This window comes from Aptenodytes forsteri, unplaced genomic scaffold (assembly GCF_000699145.1).
Source record: "Aptenodytes forsteri isolate BGI_AS27 unplaced genomic scaffold, ASM69914v1 Scaffold15, whole genome shotgun sequence".
Lineage (NCBI taxonomy): Eukaryota > Metazoa > Chordata > Aves > Sphenisciformes > Spheniscidae > Aptenodytes > Aptenodytes forsteri.
In genome coordinates, this window is record NW_008795129.1 from 3,689,066 (window position 1) to 3,711,608 (window position 22,543).

General features: G+C 41.5%; 1 protein-coding gene across 3 annotated transcripts in view; it reads left to right on the forward strand.

The window, feature by feature from the left end:
* SORBS1 (sorbin and SH3 domain containing 1) overlaps positions 1 to 22,543 on the forward strand; it is a 145,753-nt gene that overhangs the window by 16,591 nt on the left and 106,619 nt on the right. The window contains exon 1 of one of the 3 annotated variants that reach the window (XM_009277679.2): positions 8,529 to 8,547. The exons of the other annotated variants lie outside the window; for them this stretch is intronic. The gene's annotated coding sequence lies outside the window, so the exon portion shown is untranslated. Of the gene's footprint in view, positions 1 to 8,528; positions 8,548 to 22,543 lie in introns of those variants that run through there. 3 annotated transcript variants of the gene reach the window in all.

The following is a 22,543-nucleotide window of genomic DNA, read 5'->3' on the forward strand; positions in this document are numbered from 1 at the left end:
CTTTTATTGATTTGGTGCTTCCGGAGCTGGATCTCTTTTCTCTAGGTTAATACTGAATTCTTGAGGCTTCTTGCAGTTTTCCCTTTTTTTTACAACACTATCAAGGAATTGAAAAACAAAGGGTGGTACAGATGTTTTTACCTGTTGCCTGGAATCTCTCCTATATGGGAGCTGCAGGAAACGCTGCATAATGAGCTTCCAGCCAAATGGAATCAAATCTGTAAGCCTAGTGGACTTAATGGGAAGAGAGAAATAGTTACATTATTATCTGGGGCTGGCTCTAAGCAAAGCTGTCTAGGGCACGAGATTGCTCTTTAAAAAAAAAGGGGGGGGGGGGGGGGGGCCGGGGCGGACCGCGCAGAGAAACAGAGAGATAGTTGGTGTTGAGAAAGGAGTGGCACCTTCCAGCAGCATCAGTTGCTACTTTTCCTCCTTGCTGTCTGTTGGCAGTACTGGAACAGCAGGGCTCCACAGCAGTTTTGACACAGCCAGATCCATTATTCAGATGCATTCAATCTTGTCCATATTGCTGGGATGCTTTTAGCCTGTTAAAACTAGTGAGTGCAAGTTCTTAGTAGTTCGTAAAAATAATTTCATAGCAGTGCTACAAAATTATGTTGGTTTCTGCCAATTTTGTTTGTGGTGCCTTGAGATTTCATCTGAGGTCTGGGCATAGTGCAAGTGTAGTGAAAGACAGTTGCCACTTCGAGTATACATCCTTGATAAATGTTTTTAAAACACCAGAAGATGAAGTGACTCAGCTCAAGTCCTGGAGAGAGGCTCTGGGTAAGGCTGGAAGTGAGACCAAGGTCTTTCCCTAGGGCTTTTCAGTGCCTGTGGGCCCATTTTGTCCCTGTAACAAATCTGCATGTGGCATTTGGAAAGGAAAATTTTTCTTTGCCCAGGACTGCACTTAATGTTCTCAGACCGTTACACTTCTCTTTGCTTTCCCTCACCCCCACGCTCATTTTTAATATACAGATATCAGAGGGGTTACTAAACATTTGGCTGAATGCAGCAATTTTTATCGGAGCACTTGCAGAATGCGGGAAATCACACGCTGGAGTGCTACTTGCACAGAGACAGCAAATTCAGGAGTAATGCTGTCAGGAAAGGGATGTCCTGTCACCAGCTTTTGTTCTCCGACACAGTTGCCAGCGAAGCAAGGGGGCCGGTCATGCCCTCCGTCCTGCCGGCCGACTCTGCCAGCTCAAGTCCATTTGTGAGCAGCTCTGCGGCCTGACAAGTGCCATGGCTGTGGGACACAGGGAAACAGCATCGCTACTGGGTACTCCCTGCTCAGGACTGAGATCGGAGTGAGGACTTTAAAGAATGAAGTCCCTGTTGACAAGTACTTTGTGGACTGTCTCTATGTAAACCTCCATCCAGAGGGCTTTGACTCTGGTTTGGACAAAATCTTGCATGACTTTAGTTTCTAGTTTCAGGCTTCTTGGTGCTTGGGTTCTTCTGCTGATCTGATCTATTGGCAGCTGCTAGCACTTCATAGCCTGATGCTCACCTGCTCCTTGAGGCAGGGCTAGCCTCAAGGAGCTAGCTAGCAAGCTCCTCAACCACGGAGTGTGGTTACGTGCTCCTTTTGTAGACTGATGACAGCGTTCAGGACTTGGCCTAAAGTGAGTAGTCCTGCTCAGAGAAACGTAATATTGCATGGGAGGGGATGGAAGCGCTGCACCTGTCCCTCTCCCCACAAAACCTGTCTCTACATATGAATGAGCAGAAGTTGTAGTGCCCTAAAATTGGGGTTACGGTACCAGTCCAGCTGGAGTGTGTTCCTTTTAGGTTTGAGCTACAGTTAACATAAACTTGTGAAACTGGCTTGAATTGGCTTGATACTGAAACCAATTTTGGAAACATGAAGCAGAGCAAAGGTAATTTGTATAAAAGTCTAGTGCCACTGCAGGCACTGGTGCCAAGGAAAGACAGCTGGAGAGAGGAAAATATCACAGAGAAGGGGGATGGGACCTGTGAAGTATCTATAAACTTAAGATTTGTATCTGTAAATGAGACTTCAGAGGCAGCTAGAAAACAGGGGGATGAGGTAGAAGGGAAAGTGGTAAATGATGCAGATACTTCCAAGAAATAAAATTTCATCCCTGGAAGAAAAACAAAAAAATGCCAAAGCCAAAGCTGGTAGTCTGAAGGTGAAATGGGAACCAAAGGCTGTGCCAAGGTTAAACCTTCTTCCTTTCTCCTCCCCATATATTACCATAGGGGAAAAGGCAGAGACTGCTGTTTTTTGTCTGCCCCAGAACCAAGCTGGGCAGGTTGATTAAGGGATGCTTGCACTATTTTAGGAGTGGATCTGAAAGATCAAGGAGATAAATTGTTATTTGCATTGGAACAAGTGGGGGCGGGGAAGAAAATAAAGGGTGAAACACATGGGAAACATCTGCTCCAAGGAGGCATTTTAGAAATAAGCTTCAGCAAGAGGGAAGGAGAAGCAGCTGTGCTGCATGCAGGGGACCACCAGGGCTGCAGTGAGAAACAGGAGAGAAGAGGAGGCAGAGCTAGGATAAGGCTTCAGCCAAATCCAAGAAAGAGGCAGAGTGAAGACCCAGACTGCAACGTTGTGGCTGAGACACCTCTAGGCTAGGCTGAAAGTGAAAATTTGGCATGTTTGTGAATAGTACACTGCCTTTAACCTAGACCCAGCTCAGGGAAAGGAATAGGGCGCTTTGGACTTGTGCTGAAAGCAGGGTAGGTGGTAAACATACAGAATGATTTATCAGAAATGGTGTGTCCTTCATGGAGGGGACATATCATGCTGTAATCAGGAGGGCAATGAGCTGTCTGGAGAACATTAAGCCAGCCAAAGAGGGAAGGTGCTAGGTTAAGGTTTCCAGACTGGGTTTCCAGACTTTGCTAAGGTTCTTTAGGTGACCTTGAGCAGAGCACTTAAAAGTACATTCAGATGTTTGGTTCTAGGTCTTCAGAGGTGCCAGGTGCATTGCTCCGGAAGTACAGTCAGTCATACTTGTTCCCAAATACCTGGTTTACCTGAACCTGACTTGTTCTCTTGGCTTTTACTTTGTTGCACTGAACTGTAAAAGATTTCACTTTAAGTTCTTCTGTGGAGCTGTGGTTTCATGACTGGTGCAAACTGATCCAAGTCCAGGCTGCCACTGAAAGAATATGCCCCATTCTACCCCTACCCCAACTTCACCCTTACCTTGTGTTAGCGCTAGTGTTGATGGGACATGGTCAGGTAAATTGGGAACTGATCCAGCTGAAAACTTACCCAGCAAAGACAAAATGATGCCTCACTGACCTGGGGAAGCTGCTTTGTGTCTTCTCAAACAGGAGAGATGCCCAGCTGCAGCTTTCCCAGAATTGCTGGTTGGTTTCTTGTATGCGACGCCAAGGCTTCTAGTACTGATAAAGGCTTTTAGATTATGTAAATCAGTGATCTGATTAACTGGCATCTCCCAGATCCTTTTTTCTGGAAAGTAATTTTTTTTTTCTCCCCTACATTGCTGAAATTACACCGTCCTTGTTTCTCTAGTTGTCTGGGTTCCTATCTTTTTCACATTGCTCATGGGAGACTCATCCAAAGCCCATAGAAAGCAGTAATAGGATTCATGTTACTGATAGAAGACTTTGGATCAGAAATAAATTCAGTATTATGCCTGGGGGTTGTACTGTTTATACTCCACAGCTCAGTTTCTATATCCCATGATGTACCACTAAAGACAAATTGGAGTAAAATTCATCCTATGTATCCAATTGTCTCTATTACCCTTTGAATTTATGGCAAGTCCTTCCTATACTTAGAGACCGCAGTTGCCCTAGAATTGATCTAATCCCTGTTTTCATAAAACCTTTTTTTGGATTAAAGCATCTCAAAGTGCTCTGCAATAACTATGCTTAAACCATTCCAGTACGACTCTTTCTGTGGTTGTGCTACACCACCATTCCCATAATGAGCCACAAGAAATTGCAGTTGTGGGGTTGCTTCCTTGCAAGTTGAAAAGAACTGTCTGGAGATGGGCAGAGTTATTATACTGGGTTTTGGTTGGGACTAGTACTGTTTTCCAGTCTAGATGGGCTGGAGAAAGAAAATCAACAAAACTTGCCATGAACCACATTAAAAGAAAGTTTTGCTTCCCTGTTGAGAAAAGCCCTTCCCAAAGCAGAGTGCTTTCAGGGTGGGTGGGGAAGCTAGCTGGAAGGAAGAGGCTTCACAATCTAAAGAACAGATTGAGACTGTTGAGGTTCTGCTCAGCATCTCCGATGCTTGATCACGGTTGCCTCAGCCTGCCAGATTTCTGAGTTAGGTCAATCTCAGTTTTGTTCTATAAAGCGTGTGCATTTTTTGAATGGATCCTGATAAATTTGAGCCTTCTGTGCTCAGGATGGATATTAAAATATCTCATGAACCCCCTGATTATGTCATAGAAACAATGGTCTAAAGTCAAAGATAATAATCTGGGTATTAATAAAATCACTGGGAATTTTCCAAAGATAATAGCATCACTAGTAATACAGCATATGCCATTCCAGAAACAAAAGCTGAAAGGTCGTTGTTTTGATATGTTTAGCCATCCACTGCAGCTCAATATTTAATTTGAAATAATTATGAATGTTTCCGGAAAGAAACAACTGCTGATGAAAACTGTAAAACAAAATGTGGCAAAAGAAGATCTTAAATTCTAATGGCAGGATTAACGGCATTATGTTTTCAGAACGGGGCAAAATTTTTTTCACTTTTTAGCTTTGAAATCCCTTCTTTTCCTTGAAAAATTGTTCTCCCATCCTTTCTGTTGCTCCTTCCCTAACCTAAATACCTTTGCTCTCCTTTCCTTTTCATCTCTTTGCCCCATCCAATGGGAAAGAGGGCAAGGAGGAAATAAAATTGGGAGAAACTCACTGATATCCCAAACCTGATTTATTATTTTAAATTTTTTTTTTTTAAATGAGACAAGATGAAAACTCTAAGGAACTGCACAGAGAATCTTGTTGGATTGCAGTTGCTGCAATAAATTGTTACGCTGTTTCAGCTCATAATGCAGGTGTAACTCTCATCAACTGGGCATGCTGGAGGCTATCTTCTTGCACCTTCAGACCACTATAGTGGCTTTCCTCATCTGTAAAAACACTTGTGTGTGAAGGCTTTGTGCTAAGGCACTTGTTCAGAGGAAGACATCATTTTTTGAACCACCATCTCCCTCCGTAACACCTAAGGGACTTCCTATCCAGCTATTTAATTGTCACAAGTCTGCTTATTTTAGGAGATTTTGATGGAGTTGCTGTACAAAGAGGAATGCCTGCGGACATCGTAGTATCCCAGAACATGTCCCATCAGTGTCTTGATCTCTCATTCATGTACTGAACAGAGTATCTGATTGTACCTTGGCTGTTGTTTTGATAACCAGCATTCCACCGTGTTGCACCTACATGAGTTACTCCATCAGTAATTTCCTTAATGTCTTCTGACATAAGAGGTGTAGTTGCAACTAAGTGAAGATAATGAGTTTTTCTCAAAGCCCCCCTTGATTTCTCTTGATTTACCATGTAATTTTTAATTAAAAGAGGGAAAAAAGGGGCGAGGAAGAGATATCTCATCAGTTCTAGTCAAGCCTTGAAGAAGGAAAGGTAAGACTGCATCTAGGAAAGTCAAATTGTCCCAAAGTTATTTTTAATTCTGCTGGTTCTCTAGCAGTAGGCACATAGTAAAGTGAAAGAGAGAAAGGATGGGCCTGTCAGGAAACAGTGGTGAAGGAGACTGGGGATCACAGTTTGCTGCCATGAATGGGTCAAAGATCAGGACCTGAAGATTATTGATTAGGGCGTGTGCAGGAGGAAAGAGAACATCTGTTCTTGTTCTGTCTTCCCCTGCCCTGCTGGGGAGGGGATGGTACGTACTCTTTAGGTTGGGTGAATTGAGAGAGGGGACAGGAGTAAGAAGTGAAGCCTTGTTTACATCTGTGTCTTCACCATTTCTCAACCTGTTAGCACTGAAACACTCAGAATTTTCCAAAAGGCTATTTCAACGTAGGTGTGAAGCCTTGCACGGGAAACATGCATTTTCTCAGGTAGACCAAAAAGTCTGTGATTTGCTAGTTTCTGGTGACCACGCTTCTTGTACAAGCATGAAATCTTGACCAGCCCAGGATTTAGAAACCAGCTTTCTCTTTGTGAGGCTCTTCTGCAGCTTAAAGGAACTATCTGGCAAAGATGGCATCAGAACTTTCTTTTTAATATGAAGAAAAATTCTGACAAAGAAAATAGTACCAGACCTTAACCTGGATTACTTAGAGAAGTAACCAAAAATAGACAGCATCTGTATTCTGTGATGTGGAGGGAAAGCAGTAAATATTTATCTGTCCTTTCCTTCCCTTTGAAATAAACACTTAAGACTCTGCTGACATTCAGGTAATCTCTTTCTATACTAACCCATCTCTTTAAGGGAGACATCTATTTCCTATTACAACCATATAGAGGCCCTGAACTAAAATATTTTGCGTGCCTTTGCTGGCCTCCAGGAAACATTAAACACACAAAGACAGACAAACAGCTATGAAGCCCCTGTTTAAAATTAGGAGCAGAAAAGGGAAGCAGAGTTTGTGGCTGCTTTTCTCAGACCCGCTCTGAAAAGGCTCTCAAGTCAATTCGCTTATTTTGCATAAAAGTATCTTGTTTCTCAATATTAATTAAGACCAGCTGTTGAACCAGCAGGGCCAGCGGGCAGTTATGCCTTTTGCCACACAGTGGATGCTTGGCCACTACAATGGTATTTTTAAAGTATGTCTCATATTGGGAAAAAACCCCCACAACCTTGATTGCACAAACTATTTGCAGTGATTGTCTGCTTGCCTTACATTGAAAAATGCTATTTGACAATATATAAAAGGCACATATGTATTTAAAATAGCGTTGCTACAATAGGAGCTATCAGAATGCTTTAGTTTTTGTAACTTTAGATAAAGGAAGAGAGACCAGAAAATAGGAGTAATAGCTGCTGAAATCTGTTATGGAAAAACTCCTGTAATGAATAACTTTGCTCATGAAAGTAGTTCTACTGGAGTAGTTATACTGGAATGAACAGGGAAGAGTCACAAGTGCAGAGATTTGAAAGGCAGACCACCTCAGGTGCTGCCCTTGAGAAGTACAAAGTCACTTGAGGATGACTTCTAAGGGTAGTACCTAACTGTCAAATTGTGGTTACTAGTCAAAATTTCCAAAGAGCCTTAGTGTACGTAGTTAATTCCCTATCTGTGAAATGGACCTAATCAGCCAATTTCTCATTAAGGACTGTTGTGAAAATTAGGTAAATGGGAGTATAAGCACGGGCACGGTTGTGGCTCAAAGATCCTTCTAATGCAGTCTGCTGCTCTGGCAGTGGCTATTGTCACAGGTCTAGGGAAAGGGTTAATGTACAGGGCAAATGCAGATTGCTACTTCACCTGAAATATTCGCACCTTCTAGTAACTTGTGGTTAATAACTTCCCAAGCTAAGAGTTTTAGCTTAAGATCATTATTTCATTTTTTGAGCTTGCTTACACAGTGGACCTCCACAAGATCCTGGGGCAATGAGCTCTGCAATCCAATTACGTATGAAGTGAAAAAGTACTTCCTTTTGTTTGTTATAGAACTTCTGCCTAAAGATTTCTTTCAGTGCCCCTTAGTTCTTGTGTTCCCAGAAGGAATGAGCCGCTGTTCCCAGATTAGCATTTTTGGTGCCTTTCAAGATTTAAAGAGCTTGCTCATCTTCCCTCTGCCAACACTTTCTCAGACTGAAGAATCCTCATTTATTCAGTGTCTCCATGTCAAGAAACAGTTGAGGAGCTTTCATTGTTCTTACCACCCTCCTCTGTTCCTTATCTAGTTTTAACTTTGAGGTGATAATCTGTAAGAGGCATGCTATCAATTCTAAATGTTGCTATTCAGGAGCTAGTATTTGTTTGCTTGGGGCTTCATGGTGGGCTATCATTCGAGATGAATCGAGTATTACATTACATGTAGATTTAAGCGTTATAAAGCGCACACATACTCTCGTATTAGTCCTTGCAGGGAGGAGAGGGAGGATCTTTTAGGGATCTGTTTTCCCCTAGTGAGATGTAATGATTTTGAAAACTGCGAGCTGACTATCCACTATGTTATACTTATTTCTGAGCTGAGTTAGAGCCAGTTTCTTTAAGCGCAATGCAGAGGAAGAATGAAATGCAGAAGAAAAATTGTTTTTCTTACTGAGATTCCAGAACGAAACCATTTTACACCTAAGAAAATCAAAAACTGCCTGGACATCCTCTTCCCTCTACAGCAGCTGTTTCCACTCTGTATTTTAATGAGTGGGCTGAACTAATACCTTTGGGGAAGGGCTTTCCCCTCCCTCCCCCCTCCTTGGCATCCCTATGTAAAAGGCTGCACTACAGTATCACGCTCTGTGCTTCTGTTGAATGAGTAAATGCCTATGGCTGGACAGTCCAAAGGAAAGGCTACGTCATGTTCTCAGCGGGTTAAGCTCCTTAATGCAAGCTTTTTAAAATTTTCCTGGATATTCAACTGATGTGATTTTGGCTGCAAGAAGTAAGTATTTAAAACCTTGGAAGACTTAAGACTTTTCCAATCTCTTTTAAATTTTCCGCTATAAATAACTTGTGGAGTGTCTGTTGGTTTTGGAGGTAGATTCTGTTTGAATTACTTCATTTTACATTTCCTGTTAACTGTTTATATCTCCTCTGAATGATTTATAAATTCCCTAAAGTTTTGTACTGAGGTTCTCGGAGGAAAGTAACTCAAATGGTGCTGTGTATGATGTGTAGTGGAAAGTATTGATTCCCTTTTACTGTATGACAAAATGAGACTTACTTATCGCTACAGATGTTTTTTCCAAACTACTTTTTGAGTCCCCTATTTCTTGATTTATCCCTGTCAGCTGAGTGACTTTTTTTTAATCCTGGTTGTATAGTTTTATTCAATGTCTAATCAGTCCCTCTTATGTGTGCTGAGAACATCTGCTTTGCAAGTTTCTGTCTGCTTTCACAGTAATACAATAATTTCTCTGTCTTTCGTATGCTTTCTCATACGAAGCAGAACTGAGAAAATGGTGAAAGCAGCGGCACTTCCCCCCCCCCCCGTTTTCCCCCACTAGATTACATTCACTAAACTCAGCAAATAGCAGAATTCCCTCTGGAGTACTGGGAAGCAGCCCAAACTTACTACAGTTGCATTTTGCTGGACTATTCTTGTAGCAGGGTTTTCTTTTTTCCTCTTTTTCTCTTTTATGGTCTGCTGAAATTCTTTCTGTTGTAACTGCATTCCTGATTGATTCCATTCTCAGATAGGCATCTTTTGCCTGTTATATTTCCCCACATGAACATCCTGAAACAAAAGTAAAAGAGATGCCATGCATCTAACTGCAAATTCAAGTTGAGAATTTTTTTCCTAAAACCAGGAGTAAGATAGGTTCAACTTCAAGCCTCCTTAATAACGTAATTAATTTGGGGCTGAAATTATTGTCTTAATTTAACAGAAAATTGAGGCTGACATTAAGCTTTAGAAACTTAAAGTTTGGGTTTGGTTCTAGATTTCTCTGCTGCAGTTGGAACCATTTAGGGCCAGACTCAAACTTGATGATTTGACTCTGTAATTAGTAGCACAATTAAAACATTTTAAATGAGACCTAGGGTTAGGTCTTGGTTATGCTGGCATAAATATGGAAGAATTCCTTTCATTTTAAAAGTTTCAGTCTCTGTGAGCATGCAGATGCTTGGACTTTAAGACAAGCATTGTGGTTGATGTCTGGGTTGGATCTTCACTCTTGTTTTCCAATTTTATTCTACTCCAATAATCACCTGCATCTGTCCTTGCAGTGTTCACCTCACCTGAGATTTGCATGGCAGCAAATAGCCCGTGCTTCCCCAAAATGGGATATGGCTACTCTGGGCATTCCTATGACCACAGGTAGCCTATGTTGTATAGAGCAGCCCAGCAACTGCTCTTGGGTACCAGAGTTCTTCTATAGGCTTTGGTTTGACAAATTAAAACTGCAGCTCATCTGGGTTTCATTCTGACATAGCTCCAGGCTATGAGCCTGTCTGTTCTGGTTGGGAAAACCAGGCTTAAATTAAGCAGATAGAGGTTACAGTAACTCCAGAATCATTTAAAAAACACTTTTTGATTTAGGTAGATTTGGGTGATAGCTGAATATAGTAACCCTGTCTCTTCCTCATGATGGACTTCAACTTTAATGTCTCCTTTAGGTATTCATCTTCTTGCGTAGTAACTTATGGTTGTTCTGAAAGGCTGGAGCTATATTATATACTGTTGCAAATAAAGGGCTACCTGCTGCTGCTCCCAAGTGAAGAGGAGTCCCACTCTGCAGGGCCTTCTCAAGCACCCATGAGTGCCTTCCCAGTTCTCCCATCAGTGACTGGAGATGGCTGTCAATGGTCTGAGCTCAGGGGGCTGAACAGTGCTGAACACCATGCCTCTGTTTCCTGTTAAGCTTTTCCAGATGATTTCCTTGAAGTTTAAATGACAAAGTTTGTTATTCCACAACTTCCTGAGGCAAACTGTTCAATGGAGGCAGTCATTTAGAGGAAGAGCCAGAACCCAGAGTGTGGGTAATAGCTTTTAAGGGAGCTCGTAGAGAGCTTCCTGCCTGTTCTGCAGGAGAGACTTCTCTTATAAGACTCTTCTGAGGTGACTGAATGGTCTCCCCCTATACAAAATATCCTCTCTATGCGACTATCATATGACAGTTTACTGCCTTGCACAAGAATAGTCCATGGCCAACAAGAGAGAGAGAAATAACTAGATGCAGGCATAAGTGGGCACAGCAGCCTTGTCCAGCCTGCCATGTGGCAGATGAAAATGAGCTTTGGTAGTGAACTGGGGCTTGCTAGGAGGAATAAGTTTAATACCTAACTCTGCAGCACACGCTCTGTGTGATCTCTAGCATGTTATTTGATCTGTCTGCATTAAGTTTCCCTACCTGTGAATGTAATAATGCTTTGTTTGTCTGTACTGACTGTGAACTAGTCTGATAAGGTCTATAGTCTTATACACACCTAGCACATTAGGGATAGGATTTGACTGGACCTTTAGATAATGCTGTAACAAAAATCTGAAATATGAAAACAGATTATTTCAGGTAACTGCATCATCTGTATGTATCCATACAGAAGGTATATGCTGAATTAAAGATCTGCTGAAAGCTTTATTAGTAAAGAGTCACATCTACCACATAGAGCATGTCTGTTTTACTTCACTTTACTCCAGTTAATCCACAGAAGTTGAGATCTTTGTCTCTTATTTTTGATTGTAAGTTCTGGTAGTATCTGAATGGAGGGAAGCAGATTTATGTGTTGATGTCCCCCTACTAGGCGAGCTGCAGTAATGTTTAGCACATGAATGTGTTTTAATGTAACTTTCTAAATTATTTTTAGATTCCATTAAAACCTGCTGGCTCTGTATGTGGTAGATTCTCCAGGGCCAAGAGCGCATAGCTCGGGTGTCCTGTCATACAAGAAACCCCATCCAGCCCCTGACTTGATTAGTTTCTGAATTCCCACAATTGTATGTTCTAAGCTCCCAAGACTTGTAAGACCCACTTAATTTTCACAGAGAATAAACTCTGAAGCCTGTTTCTTTTTTGTCTGCCTCTCATCATTTTGCCAGGTTATGAGATGCTTTTGGCACTCAAACCTGTGCTAACCTGTTTTGCAGCTCACCCTCAGATACCTCTTCAGAGTCTTCATCCTCGCTCAGTGTCCTGATATCTTCTGTGTGACAAAATAATTTTCAACTCTGCTGATTCTGATGTTGGAGTAAAAAAAAGTTGAAGAAAAATGGGTAAACAGCAAATTTGGGTCCTCCTTGATGACTAAGGGAGAGTAGGTAAAATGTGAAAAGATTTGTAGGGAGTATTGTTTAAATACATGATTTTCTGCATGATGTGTGAGTGATTCTTCAAAGATTATATTAAATGAATGTATTCTATGAAGAATAGAGTACTAATTATCTGTAATGATATGCTTTCTTGTGGACAGTATGCATAGAAAGACTGTTATCCATGAAGTAATGAAAAGGTATAGGTGGATTTTTCTTTCAGTGTACTCAGTATTCTCGTTCTTCCCAATTTATTCATGTTGTGAATCAGGGAATGACTGAGGTAGGAGGGAAGGTGGGATTTGTAGAAGTAAATTAATCATTAATGATGCCATCAGAAATCAAATGGCACTAGGAATCACTTTGGACCTCTCATTCTTTGTGTTGTTCATCCCAATTTTTTTTATGATTGGGCAGACGAAGGCACTCTTCCTGGTGGGCATCTGTGTGGCTGCGAGTACTGGCATGGATCAGATTCCATGATGAGGACCGTAACTTGGATTTACAGCAATAGAACTGAGACCTGGAGTAACTGCATTTGAAATCAGTTATTCTGGATTGACACAGGAGTAAGTGAAGTCTCTGCTCTTGAGAAATGCTGCTGTGGTTGAATCAGTGTAAACGTTAGCTGGAATATTGCAGGAGCATACAGCAAATAAATGTCAAAATCTGGTTGTTTTGGAGTGGATGGACTGAGTACTTAACATGGTGATAAAAATGCAAAACTTCCATAGAGTATTGATTGATTTATTTCTTTTTTTAAGTGCTTGAAAAGGAGACTGGTGGTTGTAGTTCTGTTTTTTTAATTGGGAAAATGAGACGCTGCTCTGTAGTGCAGTGACTGCAGAAGGCTGGGAATAAAGCTCAGTTTTCCTGAATCCGAGTTCCTCAATGAGCTCTTTGAGAATCTGAGTCCTGCAGAATTATCTTCAGACAGGAAACTTACACTGAATTGTGATTACTTAGCAGCACTCTGAATGGGAACATCCTAAAAGGTTTGAAAGTTGCATGTCATCAGAAAATCTGTTTTTCATAATGGCAAATCTGGTAGCTGTGTGGATAAACGTCCTCTATAAATATGAAGGGGGAGAAAAAAACATATCCTTTAATTCTATTTGCATCTTACAGTATTACCAGGAGCAGGATATTGTCCCTGGTAAATCCCACATGCTTATGGGTAATGTCTTATCATTGTGTAAGCTTCCACACAACATTTCCTGTATCCTGGATTTTTCCTCAGTCGTGGTTGGGTTTTTTGGTGTTTTGTTTTTTTTTTTTTTCTTCTTGAAGTGTCTGTTTCTTATAGGGAAGAGGAAGACTGCTGTAATGTTCTCCCCAATAGGTCATGTGCTGTAAGAGGAGAGTGTAACTTTACATTGTGTTAGAGCTTTTCATGTGGTCAGCCACCCCTAAAAATGGCAAAACATCACTCTTCCATGCACGCTGCAGGGTTGGAAATAAGAAACTATCAAAAAATACCATAGTTTTTGTCAAGGACAAGAATATTTGGCAGGAAGTTTGTCTGCAGATAACACACAAGTCTACTACTTTAAATGTTGATCCCCCCCCGGTTTCCCACAGTTTTTGACATGCTGATTTGTATTTGAACCGTTTTTGGGGCACATTGTGTGTAATTAATTTTATAGACTTGTCCAAAACCTCAGATTGTCAGCTCCTACACATAAATGGCAACTCATCTATCACATCTTCAGTAGCAAGGGAGAGCAGGCTGTCTCAGAGCCATTTAAAATGCTTTGCTTTCGTATTTGCCAAGTTCTTCTATTCTCTGTAGGTTTTAATGACTCAGACCTCTGAAATCTCTTCCATACATGGTTAAAGTGTAGCCACTAGTTGGGGGTGGAGGGGGAGGATGGAGGGAACAACTTACTGAACTGATAGAGTTTTAAACAAACTTGGGTGGTTTTCCTGAAACAGCATTTCAGTCCTAAGTCATACATACATATTCACACACAGGGCATCTCTCAGCCTTAATCATGCTGGAAGCTAGTGGAAATAAGTATCCGTGTACAGTGAATGCAGTGTGTTTGCATCCAGCAAGGGTAGCTAGCCTCAACCCTCCATTCAGGCCCATCTTCTTAGCCAGGATCCTTTTCTGGGGTCCTATTTCTACAAGATTCCTTCAGCCTTTCTGCCTTTGTCCATCTTTTACACATGTGTTAATGAAATAACTTGGTTATTTATTCCTTCTTTTAACGGTGGACACCCATTGCAGGTCTATCTCATTCTCCCCTTAAAGTAGCTTAGCACAGACAGCACTTACTTTTGCGCAGGTCGGTAATGGATGGTCAGCAGAACTATCAGATCAAATGTTTTGCACCCATTTCTATTTTTAAAATATCCTCTAAAATAAAGTTTTCTGTGTGACTGAGCCCTCTTCCAAGCAAGAAACCTGTTCAAAGGGGCTGATTTGGTCTAGTGCTCGCTAATGTCGGACAAACTGAGTTGTCATACTGTCTCTGTCACAAGCCTGTTGTGTCGTATGGGTCAAATCATCTAGCTGTTGTGGGTAGGATTTTCAAAAGCACACAGCGCTTATGTAAATCCATTCCCATTCAAGCTGACAGAGGCCTAATTCTTATTTCCACTAAGGCTTCATTACACTGCCTGGCAAGGTCAGGATCTTTAAAACTAGGCTTTTTGCCCTGCCAGAGGGGTATAAAGGGACCCCATGCAAATGCAAATCTGGCCCTGGCATTTTTTCCATGAACTTCAGTAGAAGCAAAATTAAACAAACACAGCAGCTTTTTAAAAATTTCATTTTGTGCTTCTTCATTTCCCCATTGTTAAAATAAACCAAATAACACGTACCTACCTCATACAAATGCAGCAAAGCTAATTTAATGTTTGCACAGCCATTTGAAGATGTCCAGCGCTATGTGTCGACTTGCATCATTAACTCGAACTAATTTGTCTGCTGATCAGTGAAAAATTTGTATGGTGTTTTATATCTCTCTGAGGAACATGCCCAAATCCAAGTCATTTAGTTTTATTAAGGAAATCAATGTATTGATGGTGAATTTAAGAGCCCCGAGCGTGGTGTGGACTTGGTTGTGGGAGGGTGTTTGGTCCCGTGTTAACCGTGCTGTAGGTCACAAGACTGATGATGGGAGCCAATTTCTTTCTGTCCCAACACTGCAACAATCTATCAGTTGCTCATGGCATTTTGTAACAGATCCTTGCGAAAGTTCACAAGGATATGAGGATCACTGTCTTCTAAATGCCACGTGTATTTTGCAGACTGATAATGGAGCATTTTGTTACTGCAATGAACTGCCTTTTCTTCTCCTGTTGACGTTCTAGAGCTCAAATTAATACCGCACCCTGTAGCTCAGGATAACATCGCTCAATTTGTCTTAAAGTGCTAACAGAAGTAAAAATAAAAATATATTTTAAGGGTGTTCTTGTTACATGAGATGAGATGGTTGTTAGATAAATTAGGAGACCACAATAGTAAGCGTCAATTTAATAGGAACACAGACTGCCATACAAACGCATACTGACAGATGTCTGCAAACCCTTGCTTGCAAGAGAAATCCCTGCCTATGTGAGCGACTGTCTTGCTGTCAGTGGACTCGCTCATGAAAAGGCTGTTTGTGTATGAAATTGCAAAATCAGATCCTAAATAAAGAACGCAACATGGTTATTCTATGGAAGTGGGGGGGTATCTTGAGGCATAGGGCTTTTGCTGTCTCTTGAAATAAATGAGTATGGTGCAAAAATGATCATGGTCTAAAATGTTACTTCAGGAAACATCTCATTCCATTCCTTAGTGCTGTCTCTGGATTTACATGATCAGTAACGTACATAAATCTTTCATGGACTTAATCTATATGTCCTTCTCTTGGTGGTGTATTTCTGTCTGTGTCAACATTGGAATAAACAGGATCTGCCAGAACAGATTATTAAATACAGCTAATAATATTGACTGTTTCTGGAACGCAATCTGATTTGCAATTAGAAAAGCTAACTGGGGTTTGTTAACGCAGAAACAGTAAAGCAGGTTGGAAATGAGTAAATCAGCGCTTCTCTGATAACTGTGTAGCTGCTCCAAAGAGGTTGTATCCAGAGACCACCAGCGATGAATAACCATTCTTAGGACTATGGCTGCAGCCAGGGTACAGATTTCCTCTGAGGAATCTAGACCCAAACCCAGCTTTTAAGAAAAGGGCCCTGGCCTCGTCTGTGTCAGAGCAGAGAGGAGTGCCAGGATTGTAGTCGCATTTGAACACTCGTCCACACAGCTTCCATGGGACCTTTGGGAAGGTGAAAGGGTGACCATGTTATGAAATTGCTGTTTTAGTGTTCCAGACCTACCACTTCCACCAAGGAACTGTGCCATCTGGCATTTGATTAGTTATCTTAATGCCACAGAATCCCAAATATTCCAGCATAGCCTGGTCTATATTTTAAGTACAACCACATTTCCAATCTGGAATTGACACCTTCAGCTGTGGTATTTGCACCAAACGTGGTTGGGTCCAAACAACATCTCTGCCAAAACACAAGCCACAACTTTAAAACCCACAGCTTTAAGTCTATTACAAGCTGACACTACCTAACTACATATATGCTGTTCTGGTGGGAAAAGAAATCTGTGTGGCTGTTCAGTGCCAGTTGTTCCCTTTCCTTTTGTAAAGGAATAAGCATCTCCATATAGCAGGGAATGAGAGCAGCCCTGCAAATAGGGGCTGCTGCCTGTGTGCTGTGATCTAGATCTAGCTAGTTGCTATGATCTCGGCTATTACCACCTGAGGCTGTGACAGAGGGTTTATTGCTGTGTTTGCTAGGGGGAGGTAAATCTCACTCCTCTGTGTAAAAAAACTCTAGGTTTCCAGGCTCTTTCCATAATGAGTAAAGAATGAAAAGCACTGCCATGTGGGGATTCATTCCAGCTTATGTGCCTGTCCTAGTGCAGGATGACTTGTCCTCTTGAAGCCCTTGTTGCTCACCATTGACTGCAGAGGTAACTGTCTAGATGCCTGACATTTGGTTAACTCTATGTAGGTGAAGTGGATCCTGTCGTTACTATTTATCCCTCATGTTTGTACATGTGGAAATGTCCATGTTTAGAATCTATGGCATCAGTTATCTTACCTTGAGTGAGGATTATGTTTTACAAAGTTCGTGTATGTGTACGCTGGTGTGCAAGCTGCACTTCGGCAACGTTTTTTCAGGAGAATCTTGCTGCTGGAAAGCACTGGGTAGCTGGTCTTGATGGGAAATAGGAAGTAGAGGGTCCTAAAGAGATAATTAAACCTGCGGCTCTTGGCAAGATCTAAAATTTCTGAAAAATTGAAAATATGAGAGTTTCACGCTACAGATGCTTTGGATGCATGCTACACTTGGTGGGTTACTTGGAGCCAAATGGGATTTCACCTTTCTGCATGTGTAAAGTTGCTAATTAGGGATGGACAGTTCTGCTCTGAACACATCACATAATTGTTCTGAAAACTTACTGTTATGAATTTATGTCTCTGAGGTCTGTAGTACTCTTTCACTGTATTACTCTCATCTATGTGGCTCTAAAACTATTCTGTAAATATTCTTATAATGACAGGGCCTTTCTATGATATTAGTATAATTATATTTATAATAATATTATATTATATTTATAATAATTTATATTACAACAGCATTTGAAAGATCTGGTGCTGAGCCTATTTTGTAAGATGTTGTGCAAACAACACCTTTGCTTAAAGAAAATATTAAACTAAAAGTTGCTATACCTATTAGTTTTTTACCTGTGTATCTTAACACTGTGAGTAGGGGAAAACTCTTTAGACTTACCTCCTGGTCTTTGTCTTCAGTCAATATGTTTTTGTTTGAAAAGAGAAACTGCAGATCTGTGCGAAAATGAGAACTCAAGACACACGATGTGAATATAGCTCTGTTCTAGCAAAGAACGTGAGTATCCAGAGGAAGTTAAGTACGGAGTTAAATCCATTTCGTAAAGCCCAATGGCACTTGCATAAGTGGTGTGCTGCCTCAGAAGCCATCCACAATTGCAGCTGTTTACATCCTTAAAGTTATGGTAATACCTAATTCTGTTTAGTGAAAGTGATCACGTGCAAAGAGTTAAATAGCTGCAGGAATAAATCCTCATTTTGTAGTTCTTTTGAAACCTGGACCTGCTGGTATCCAAGCTGTACTGGGGGTTCCTTAACAAACGGTAGGTGGGGAGAGACCCAGTTTATCGTTCTGCCAGGGGGGCTGGTGTTCTGTTTGTATTCATTTTGTCAGGGGTGGGAGGAAGGAGGTGTCTGTCCTTGTCTGTCCTTGTCTTCTCTTTCACAAGAGGTGGGGTAAGAAAACCTGGTTTGATTGCCAGGTATATTGAATTCCTTGGGTCAGGGGCCTGGTGTACTATGGGTAGTAGCAATGTCAGATTTCATTCTGCTATCTGCTGAGCAGCTTCACTGATGAGACCTGAGCCATTTCCTGGTAGGACCAGTTTGGATGGAAGGCGATTCCACGCATGCGTGACGAGTTCCTTTTCACAAGACACTGGGCAGCTAACTTGTTTCGCACAGTCCAACAAAGTTATGATATAGAGGTGACTTCTGTTCACTCCTGGACTGGTTTCAAGATCCTTTTGTCATGGAACGGTTACTACATAGAGAGCAGTTCTCTTCTGAGTCATCCGATTTCTTCTCAATTTTCTTATCATGTTGTTTATGTTCTTCTCTAGGCACGCTTGTGGAGTGTGTCTGTTGAAGGATGTCAACACTTCACTGTATAAGTGTATTAATTAACTCAGTATCTTGATTGTAGACATGAAGCCCCAAATCACTTTGGTTGTGATTGAGAAGCAGAGCCTGGAGAGGGCTTGCTGTATTATTAGGGATGATCTTTGTTGTTTCAGGAGTCTACTGGCAATTGACTGCACTGTAGACTCAGTTCATCAGGCCGCTTGTGGCTTCCTTTGGGACTTCAGACAAAATGTCCTGCCTGCGCTTCAATTTCTCCATCGACAGAGCAGGGACAACTCTTACATAGTCAGAGCAATAGGGATTTCTTGGTTTGGTGTTGCTATGACATTGTTGAGATGACATATGTTATAGCAATGTATAATTTTGTTCTGACTGAAATGCAGCATTACCGTTTCCCTCGTAATTCTCTTTAAGAAGAGAGTGCCAGGACTTTAGCACTGATAGCAGTTCTCTTACTGCATCACTGGGCAAGTTCTTGCTGTTTGTAACAGCATAGTTTCCATTTGTCATGACAGACTATTTCTAAGCTTTGCTCATTATTTAGGACTGGATTATATCACTTTATTTGTTTCTGTAGATGCTTTCATCAGAAACCAAGTCCAGATGTAGCGGGTTGGCAGTAGATCAGGTTGAACTACCCAAGGTTTTGCTGAGACTAAATAAGGCTTAAATATTTTTGTTCTGTTTCTTCTTCACCTTACTTATCATGCTGGCATTGACAGAAGCAAGGCTGCTTTCCTGAGTGTTGATCACCCTTCTGCATAGTCAGTAAGTGCTGTTAGTGGTGTTTAAAATACAAGTGACTTGTTGATGCAAGAGAGAGACGGGGGTTTGAATAGCTCACCCTCCTTGTTTTGGCAAGCCTATTAAGATGTCAAGTGGCTCATACAGTGGACAGGATTCTGAGACCTGCAGTAGCACAGCCCTGACATGTGGGACTGGCAGCCAGCCCTGAAGGTAGCAGTGCGCTCAGTCTGTTTTCACAGCAGTTCTCCTCACAGGTCTATATCTGGTAATAGGCTGCCACTGGCAATTTGCATGGCAATTCGGACTAATTGCCAACAGCATTGTCACCTGTCACAAACAATTCATAATCAAATACTGCCTCTCTGCAACTCTGGGCAATTACCATGTGTGTTACAAGATGTGTTATAACGTACCGTGGTCATTAAACAATAGCATGGTACTGACTTTTGCCTTCTGCTTCCTGAAGAGTGCTGGTGGAAGCCAACTTGCTGCAAGACATGGCTACCTCTGGCCCACAGAAGACATCCTTTGTTTTCTGTGCACAGAGGCCAAGAATGAGGGATGGCTTACACTCGGAGTGGGGTGTGTGACAAAATACTGCTTTAAGGGCACTGATACCCCAAAAAGGGCCTCATGGTGAGGCAGTTTGACTTTAAGTCATCCTCTCAGAATAAAAGACAATCTCCAAGCCCTCAAACTAAGGTCTTAGAGCAATGTGGGCTTTATGGAAAATGCTGTTCTGATTTTTAGTAGTTGAGTCAGTAAAACAGCATGACTTGGCATCTAGTTATAGAAGAGGTTGGGGAAGGATATTGCTTGCCAAATATGCAAAACATTTGCGTGATTTACTTCGGCAAAGATGTGAAATACATCCTACTCAGTCTGGGCTAAGGAGCAACCCTGGGGCTAGGAAAGCGCAGAGCTTTGAATGGCAAATGGAGACTGGAAAAGCTGTGAACCCCCAAGGAGATGCCTTGTCTCCCACCTGCTTGAGGCCAGCCTGTGGTGTTGATAGATCTACCTCTGCATTGAACCCCTAGGACAGGTCTCTATGTGACATAGTGGAACAATGAGATTTTACAGAAGATGGAAGTGAGTTTAGGCTCCTGTTTCAGACGGGCTCCTGCAGCATTTTGTTGAATGCAGACTGCTATTGGAACTTCCTGATGCGGTTAGGGCCAGTGAGGGCCAGTGCTGCTTTTCTGCTGATAGGGAGGTCTCTGATTTGTGATACAATTTAGTTATGCATGAAGATAAAATGTCAACTGTTCTGGTCTTGTTTGTTTCCTTAAAGCTATCATAGGAAACATCTCAAACAGTGCAAGCTAATTAACTGCAGATACTATTTAGTTACCAGTATCAAATCTGTTACAGCATCTTTTGTATGTGGACTTTGGACTTCTGAAAGCTGTAAGTTAGAATTTGTCCTTTTACTTATCTGGGTTTAGGCTTCCTGAACACTTTCCCATGGATTATGCAAATGATGAGGAGAATAAAACGGGCCAGTATACATCCAAATTTGGTTCACAGAAGTTGCTAGAGTAGAATTTCTTTGCATTGCAGAATTCTGTCTCCTTCCAGGAAACACATGTACCAGTGACCTCAGTGAATCAGTCAGTCTTCTATGGAAGATCTCATTCTGTATAACAGAGATAACTCACTCTCAGATATGTAGTCTAAACTGCATTAAAATATGTTTAGTCACCCACTTCTTCACAGAGCACACACAGCACTCCTCTTTCCTTGTTATTACATGACAACTTTCTGATAGCAAAGCAAGAGAGGATTAATTTGTGCAAGAAGTCAGGTCAGGTCCACGTGAAGAACGTATCACTGGTACGCTGTGACAGAAATGTGTGCATACTGTGAACGTAAGTTATGTAAAAACTGCACCTTCTGTATTGCTTTTGACATGGGGCTCAAGAATTCACTTACATAAAAATGCCTTGAAATCAATGGGTGTTTTGCCATAGAGTATGCCAGGTTCACCTCCTGAACATAAAAGGTTTATCATCACTACATCATCAATAAGACAAAGAGGTGTGATAATTGCTGGCTCAAGGGGCTGTGGAAAGCTGTGGGCCTGGCTAAGAAATTCTTCCAGTGTGGAGGTGACTTTGGGGTGAAGCTAAGGCTCAACAGACAGAGACTGTTCATGTAGTTACCTCCATGGCATGGATGTGCCTTGATGGTCTAAGTAGTGCATACTTCTAACTGTTAGAGAGCCTCCTTAAACTATTCTGTTGAGCCCTACTTTAAAAAACACAAGAAGTGTCTGGCTCAATAGAATGTGGGAAATGAGGAGAAAATTTTTAATAATTGTTGTGAAAGTTTATTCAGCTTCTCTTGGCACATAACACAGTTGGGAGCTTCTATACCATATGTGAGCTATGGAGAGTTTAGAATGAAGTAGTTTTCCTTCTAAGGTCTGAACATGTTTCAGGAGTAAAATATGTTGGCCATGAGCACACATTACAAATGACCGTATAACAGTTAAGCACAGTCACCTTCACTGCATACAGGCCTCGCGGATTTTAGCAGTCAAGAAACAAAGAACCGAGCCTGTAATGCTGCATGCCTCTTGATATTGATCTTTGGAATGGTGATACTTCCTAACTCATTCCAGTCCTGTCATGCTGGGAGCAGCTCTGTTTGCTCTTATTACAGGGAAATGTGGTGGAACAATGCTGGCTTACGCTTGCTGAGAACAGGAGTACAATGCAATGGAAGTTCCCAAGATCCTGGCAACTTAGCTAATGGACACTGCATGTCTTTGTTAGTGTTTGAACATCTGTTTATTTAGTAAACCCCAAGACAAGTGAGTACCTTGCTCTTTTTAAGACTAAACTAATAATGTTTGAACAACTTGTTGAAAATGTTTTGGCCCAGCATTATTATAGCTAGCCTAGCTGTGTTATAATAAAGCCAAGCCCTTTATTATCTGGATGGATGGATGGGAAAAAATATTTCTTATCATATTATAGCCAAATACAAAGCAGCTGAGTTACTGGTCTTCTGAAACATGGGTCACTTTTACTATGAAGTCATGTTCAAAAGGTCTTTCTAGCTCTTACCATCCGGAGGAAATTGTCTGCTTGAGCCAAAGCATTCTCCACTTCTGAATGCATGGCCAGGCTCTGCTTAGCAGCCCCTTGGCTAGGGCAAGCGAGCTGCTTACATGGGGAGTGTCTGCTAAATTCCCCACCTTTGTT